The sequence below is a fragment of the Scardinius erythrophthalmus genome (genome assembly GCF_964197995.2).
Source record: "Scardinius erythrophthalmus genome assembly, chromosome: 3".
Taxonomy (NCBI): Eukaryota; Metazoa; Chordata; class Actinopteri; order Cypriniformes; family Leuciscidae; genus Scardinius; species Scardinius erythrophthalmus.
In genome coordinates, this window is record NC_138223.1 from 42542968 (window position 1) to 42551607 (window position 8640).

An 8640-nucleotide genomic window follows, 5' to 3' on the forward strand; every position below is an offset into this window, starting at 1 on the left:
GGGGCCATTTTAGTACAGTGAACTCATTGTCATGTTCAAGAAACCAATTTGAAATGATTCGAGCTTTGTGACATGGTGCATTATCCTGCTGGAAGTAGCCATCAGAGGATGGGTACATGGTGGTCATAAAGGGATGGACATGGTCAGAAACAATGCTCAGGTAGGCCGTGGCATTTAAACGATGCCCAATTGGCACTAAGGGGCCTAAAGTGTGCCAAGAAAACATCCCCCACACCATTACACCACCACCACCAGCCTGCACAGTGGTAACAAGGCATGATGGATCCATGTTCTCATTCAGTCCTCAACTGTCCAATTTTGGTGAGCTCATGCAAATTGTAGCCTCTTTTTCCTATTTGTAGTGGAGATGAGTGGTACCCAGCTAACAAAAAGACGTCCCTAGAACGTCCCTGAACGTCCTCTGGACGTCTTCGTGTAGGGTTCTTTAAACGTTAGCAGGACGTCGCGGGGGACTTTCGCAGGACGTTTGCAGGACCTCGGGACCTTCGTGGGACGTTTGGAAAACATTCGGGGACCTTTACAGAACGTTCATTAGAAGTCCTTTTAACATCCTTTTATCATTTTATTTTATTTTACTTCTGGCTAACCAAAGAAAACAGACACGTTGTAAGTAACAAAGTATTTATTTGAACAATTGTAAAGGTGTTGTGCTCTTTCCGTGTGTGTGTGTGTGTGTGTGTGTGTGTGTGTGTGTGTGTGTGTGTGTGTGTGTGTGTGTGTGTGTGTGTGTGTGTGTGTGTGTGTGTCTTCAAACGCGCTGGCAGCTGTGTGTGTGTCTCATAGACTGTAAAAAAAGATGGACGACGCCCCTTCGCTCTCTTCCATTGATGAGAACTGAAGCCGCCAGAGTCCCGATATGGCGCTGACATATTGGAACTTGAGTCTGCGCGGTAGCGATTTCGGGACCAGACCTGCGCAGTAGTGAGCAGGAAGTAAAGCCGCGAAATCAACGCTCCGCCCTCACTCTCGCAGAATGCACTCAGGGAGAGTGGATTCTGCACACTTTTTTAAAAATTGATTGCAGTATGACAAGAGGCTTGTTAAAATAAAGTAAATACAATATCCTCAGTCCTCCGAAGATCCCGAAAAAAAGTCCGTTGTTGCTGTACTTCGCAACTTACAGTGTACTTACAGTTCGCTCAGAGAACCTGTCAATCACAGCTGTCAATCATGACGTTACACCACCGCATCACGTAACTAACTAAAAACCAACTTATTTTTGAAACAGACACTTGAACTTACATCAGCGTGATAAAAACTACAGCAAATGAAAGAAACCACCTTTGGAAAAAAGATATTTGAAGTGTATTAAATTGTTTAGTTGGTCTCACATCCCGTTGAATAACACGGGGAGGCGGGGCTTATGACCTATACTAGGACCAGTCACCAGGGGGCGATCGAACCGTTTTGGCTTCACTTTTCAGGGCTCGTGCGGCACGCTTGGTGTGTCTCCGTCGGTCAGCTGTGGGGTTAGTCCGTTGGCAATTCTTCCCCCTGGCATCTAAAACAACAAAATTAACACATTCAGTAGTGTTATGATTTTATATGTCTATATATGAATATGTGAAATATAACGTTGTCTCATTTCAGCAACATTTAACGTTAGTTTCGTAGAGTTAGCGTAACGGTTAGCAGTGGTAAACGGCGGACAACTTCAGCAAACGTTTTAAAAGGTCAAATTTTCATAATATGTAATGATGTATAGTGGTTACGATAACTAATATATACTAATCTAAAAATACCTTTTAGACAGACGAAAGGGAAAACACAAGGCCGCGTCTGAGAGGACCGTTAACTGTCACTACGCAGCTGAGCGTTGCCATGGATACATGCTGCGTGCCATAATGAATGACGTCACTCGCTTAAGCCCAATTTATACTTCTGCATCGAACTTAAAGCCTGTTTTATACTTCTGCGTCGAACTGCCGCCGTAGCTACGTCGTAGGCTGTGTGTAGCGCGCGTACCCTACGGCGTACCCTGACGTGCACCTCTCCAAAAATGTAAAGGCCTCATTATACTTCTGCGTCGGACCTACGCCGGAGCCTATACGCCGTAGGCAACGTGTTGGTTTTAATTTATACTTCTGTGTCGTTGTCCGCGTTGACGCGCACCTAGGGAGCATGTGAAACCCCGAGGGAGGGGTTCTGGCAGACCAATCACCGCGCTTGTGTCCGCGTAGAATTGACGCGTTGTTACATTTTTGGAGAGGTGCACGTCAGGGTACGCCGTAGGGTACGCGCGCTACACAAAGCCTACGACGTAGCTACGGCGGCAGTTCGACGCAGAAGTATAAAACAGGCTTAACAACGCGTCAATTCTACGCGGACACAAGCGCGGTGATTGGTCTGCCAGAACCCCTCCCTCGGGGTTTCACATGCTCCCTAGGTGCGCGTCAACGCGGACAACGACACAGAAGTATAAATTAAAACCAACATGTTGCCTACGGCGTATAGGCTCCGGCGTAGGTCCGACGCAGAAGTATAATGAGGCCTTAAAGGCTGTTACATTTTTGGAGAGGTGCACGTCAGGGTACGCGCCCTACACACAGCCTACGACGACGTAGCGTCCAAATTTAACCAAATATTGAATGATTATTGATACCATTGGTTTTGCTCGTTGTCAATTCAGTCTCCCCTGAATTGACCTTTACTTGGAATTTTTTTTTTTTTTTTTTTTGAGGTGAAGTAGGTTAATCCTGTGTAATTTCTTTCACAGAATCATGTCAAATGCCTTTTATCTATTCAGGGGAATTCTTTAAAAGACCACCTGTCATTATCAGAAAAGTCCTTTTCACTTATACAGTTACACACCTAGTGAAGGGTCTTTCTTAAGGGCTCCACAGTATTGAAGAGGGCAAATGCTGTTTTTTTCTTTTTCTTTTTCACTATTTGAACACATTTAATGCAGAACATCTTTTATTGGCATAAGATTATTATGCAGTAAAATAACATGGTTATTTTCCGACATTTTCAACAAAAAAAAAAGTACGTCATTTACCTAGAAATTAGCCTTTTTCTTTTCTTTTTTTTTTAAACCATATTCTCTTTCCTCAGATGCTGTGATGAGGTGGAGCCCAAATGCTACAGACTCAGACATTGATGCAGCAGTGGAGGAACACCTGAAGAACGCTCCAGGAACAGCTGGGGGTGGTGGATTTAAAAAATGAGCCATAAACAAAAACCATAAAGCCATAAACAAACTTCATAGACTCTAAATGGCTGTTTAACAGTAATGCAAGACTGTTAGTAACTGAAACTTAGTACTGCCACAGCTCTGACTTCTATTCATCAACGATGGAATATTATAGAAAGACTCTAAAAATAGAATGCGTTGACTGTTCCTGTACTTTTGTTATATTCTGGTTTGATTAATGTCTGCCTAACTTTAATGTGAAACTGTTAGAGAAAATGCCATTACCACAGAATTTACCACATTGTACTATTTCTATTATCTTTTTTGAATAGTATGTTTAACTGGAAGACATTTCAAATGGAATATTCACAATAAAATGTTGTGCTAAATTATAGCACTATTTTTTGCTTTAGTCCACAAATAATGTGTTGATGTACACGTGATTAAACGGTTTTATAGACGTTCAGGTCTGACTGGACCGATTTTGGACCTTTTTAGAACCTTTGTCAAGTTCAGATGTGTAAAAAAAAAATAATAAATGATTGCCTTTCACGATGTTACACAATATGGGTGTGATTATTTTATATGCAGGATTATATATACACATACATTTGGCAGCAACACATCTTATAAACATCCAGAAGAACTAAAAAAAAAATCCATTTAGACGTCCAAGGACGTGCAGAAAAGACGTGGAATTCACGGCCAGGCGACGTCAAATACGTCGGTTCAACTTACATTTTGGTATGGCATTCCGATCAGCTCTTTAATATGACCTTGCAGCACACACTCGTCTCAATGAACGTCTCACTTAACGTCTTAATTTCTTTTTTCTTTTCTGACGTTATTAATTGTTTTTTTTCGCTAACACGTATTTAACACTCTACTCAACACGGCTCAGTGCAGTGTGCCAGCGGTTGCGATCGGTTCTATGACTTTGCAGCATGCACTTGTCTCAATGAACGTGACACTTGCGTCTGTCTTATAACGTGACGTCTGTGTCTGTTTAATTTATATATATATATATATGATATTATGGGCCTGTCCCAGTACCTCCCCTTCCCCTAGATTTTTGCCCTAGCCCTTGTTTTTGCGCATTCTTGTGTAGGGGTAGGGTGTCCCAAAACTTTAGGGAGCGAGTGCTATTCTTGCCTTAAAATCAACCCTCAAAACATAGTGAGGTCCGATGCAGACTTAAAACGAAGTGGGAGATGAAAGTATATTTTCGCAAGCATGTTACAATTTTGAAATATGTTGGAATATGTTAGAAACAATGGCAAACACAAATTTTAACATGATAATTTGTGTAAATTAATATTTATTTGGAATTAAAAGCTATACATAAGCAAGGTAAAATCCCTTAATTGCTAATAAAATACAATTGAAGATCAGTGGGGAAAAATAATAAAGAACGAATAAGTGTGTGGAATGTGCTGGAAACCCCCTTGCAGCAGACGCAGTGTGTGCGGCAAAGTCATATTAAAGAGCCGATCGGAACGCCATATTTTGGAACTATTTTTCAACCATGACGGGACGTCTCGGACGGACGTCTTTTCAACAGTCTTTTTTTTTTTTTTAAATGCAATGTGCTATCAGTCTTAAGTGCAATGATTAGAATAATATTTTTTCTAAAACAACTTATTTTGAATAAAACCAGTCCTTCGATCGCCTGACCAACATTTTTACAGGTAGCCTAAATTAGGATACATTTCTCTTACCTGTGTTATTTTCCACTTTCTTTCCAGCATGTGCTTTTCCATTCTTCGCATTTTCCTTGGCTGCATACATCATGTGAAGTCGATGCATTATTTTAGAGCTCCTGAGATTCAACCTTATTTTCTTCATGCGGAAGAATAAATTGTAGCTATTCAATTGAATCAATTCTCATGTTTTTGATGTTTAAATTATATTGGCTGAAAACAGACTCGTGATTTGATTACATCTTTAATTAGTGATAGAAGTTATAAGTAACATGAAAGTTATTATCTTAACATTACAATTAAAACACTAACATTAACATTAACTTAATTTTACAATTAATTTAAATAATATTTTTACTATAGTTTATTTGCAGTTATAAAACTATAACGTCAATCTGCAAAACAAAAACCATGTTTTTTAGATAAAATCCATTATCACAGTTAATTTAATGGATAAACAAATCCCCTTTTAAATCCAATATGGGTTTATATATTTTTTTTAATTATTCGTTTGTCTGAGTTGCAAGATGTCCGGTCTAATGAAAAAAATCAAAGGCATGGGCGACTGGATTGTGTTGTCATGGAAATGGCAGGTGAGGGAGACGTTCGCAAACTGGCACGGACAAATGTCCTCAGAATGTCCATCTGCGAACGTTACAATGCGGACCAGATGCGGACCTAAGGGGACGTTCGAAACGTCCGGGGGACGTCCCCTGTTAGCTGGGTACCTACCGGTACGTGGGGTCTTCTGCTGTTGTAGCCCATCCGCCTCAAGGTTGTGCGTGTTGTGGCTTCACAAATGCTTTGCTGCATACCTCGGTTGTAACGAGTGGTTATTTCAGTCAAAGTTGCTCTTCTATCAGCTTGAATCAGTCGGCTCATTCTCCTCTGACCTCTAGCATCAACAAGGAATTTTCGCCCACAGGACTGCCGCATACTGGATGTTTTTCCCTTTTCACACCATTCTTTGTAAACCCTAGAAATGGTTGTGCGTGAAAATCCCAGTAACTGAGCAGATTGTGAAATACTCAGACCGGCCCGTCTGGCACCAACAACCATGCCACGCTCAAAATTGCTTAAATCACCTTTCTTTCCCATTCTGACATTCAGTGTGGAGTTCAGAGATTGTCTTCTTGTTGTTGAATTTTTTTTTTTTTTTTTTTTTACTAAATGGTGCATTACTGCCACCGACTGGTATGGAGTGTGGATCTGAATGTCTATTATTTACTTTATTCTAAAAATAAATAAATAAATAAATAAAATTAAGTCTCAAATCCTCTCAATCATATCGATTATTCTAAGACAATGAAAAACAATTCCATAGCATTTATCTTTTGAGTTTTTTCTAAGAATTTCTACTAAATCAAAACTTATTCTCTCCTTTTTAAGATTTTGGATCATTTCCTTCCTTTTTCCCTCATATTTTTTACAATGTATCATAACATGTTCTATTGTTTCCTGTTGCTCACAATATTCACATCTGCGGTGTTATGTTTACCTATTTTAAACGTACAGTATGGCATTTTTCGCCACTAGGGGTCGCTAACCTATTTACAATAACAAAGGCGTAGATTTATGAGCAACATTTGCTAAGAATTATGGATCTTGTCGTCAACGTCAAGCCGACCGATCTAATAATGTTTACGGATGACTGAATACATCGATGCTTTTATCATGACTGTGATATGAAGCAGTTCGGCATTGCTAAGAGACAGCTATCAGCTCCACACGCGACGCAAGTCCCGCGGATATAAAAGGAATATGGACATTTCATTCTACCGAACTACACGCAGAATTACTACTCACAGGTCAGTATTAGACAAATTAAACTTATGAGGTAACGCAGCGCTGTTTCACTTGGTCTAACATTACACTATCACACTAAACTACATTTAAGTGTGTTGAAATGTATGTGTTAGTTTGTCTGTATGAGACAAGCACTAAGCTAGATCAACATTAGAATAACATACAGATCATATTCTGACATTTTATCATTGTTGAACTATATAACATTGATTAGTTTTAAGTAAATGTGCTCACCTGTTTAATAAAGCACATGTAGGAGCGGCCGAAGTCTCGGACGTGGAGCTCTCGTTTATATACTGTCTATGGGAGCTCTCGGCATCTCGAAAACACTGTGCTGATATTGATTCTTGTTTTAGTTCTCCTTTTTTATCCAAAGTCTGCTTGCCATGGTCCATAATGTTTGAACGAAACAACAACAGCGTGCAAATAGACATTGCGAACTACAAAGTTGTCCGCGTCAGTCGCTTTGGTTACTATCAGACGGCTCTGGTTCATAGCTCTGGTTGCCATTGCAGCACGAGCGGAAACCAGGGACAACACGGATTGGCGACGACACAACTAAAAAAAATATATAACATAGATATAGTGATTTTTGCTATTTTTAAAGCAAAAAAGTTACATATTGTGCCTTTAAATAAATTACTGTTTAACCCTGTGTGCCCAAATCTAAGTCTCGATATAACTGTCTCTTCTCTCCTTCTCCTTCCTGCACATCTCATTTCCAGGAGATTGTCTTGACCAGGATCACACCCCTAAATGCATTGAAGCAACTGCCATGTGATTGGTTGATTAGATAATTGCATTAATGAGAAATTTAACAGGTGTTCCTAATAATCCTTTAGGTGAGTGTATATATATATATATATATATATATATATATATATATATATATATATATATATATATACATATACATATATATATATATATACATAATATATATATACATATATACATATACATATATACAGGGTGCGATTTGTGAAAAAAACAGAGGGGGGGATGTTTTGAAACATTTTTATTCATAAAAATAAACCATGAGAACATGAACTTCATTCTCTGCATTTGCTGCTCTGGACCCTTTTCATTGTTCCCAGCTAGCTAGAGTTTTCGTGCTAAAAAATTACATAAATATTTAGGCTACTATTGGTGACATTCTGAAAAGCCGTAGGCTACATGGATCAAAGCTAATGGACAGGATCAGATAAATCAGAGCTTAGATTCTCTGCCCGAGCTGAACTTGACCCGACCCGGGCCGGGCCCTTGATCCAGCACTTGTGTTACAAAATGCAACACGTCACTTGTCATGTTCAGCGTCTCCTCCACTCGCACGCATCACACCGGGCCCGGGATAATAAACTTTAAAAATATTTATTTTGTTTAAAAATATATATTCTAAAACCTTGTTGAATTAGAGTTGTAGCCTACTAGGCCTACTCCTCCTAGGCCATCCAAAGTTCATCCAAAGTTCATTCATGTTCATTTTCTGTGTTCATCATTGTTCACGTTTTTTTTTTTTTTTTTTTTTTTTTTACATTTCTTCATTCGGATCCATTTGCGATCCATTTCATTCTGAATAAACAAACAAGACAGTTTACATGATGTGTCCTTGTTGCATTATTAATTAAGATAATAATTAATAAATGCACGCAGAATTATCCGTGAACTTGATAAATGCAGATATGTTTTACTATGCACAAACAAATGCCTTTCAACTTGTGTGTAAAATTCAGAAGCAGTAAATGAATGTGCAGAAATTTGTACAGAGATTCTGTAGGCATACTATGTGTTGTAGCCTAGCCATTAAATAATAAATTTAATAAATAAATAACTAAATAAATTTAGTTGCATATTTGTTAAAATATTATAATGTTTTTTTTTGTTTTTTTTTGTTTTCATCTATGTTGATTATGAAAAGTGAACAGCACGAAGATAGGATGTGCAGTATATCGGGAGACTTGGAGTGGGTCAGACATGATT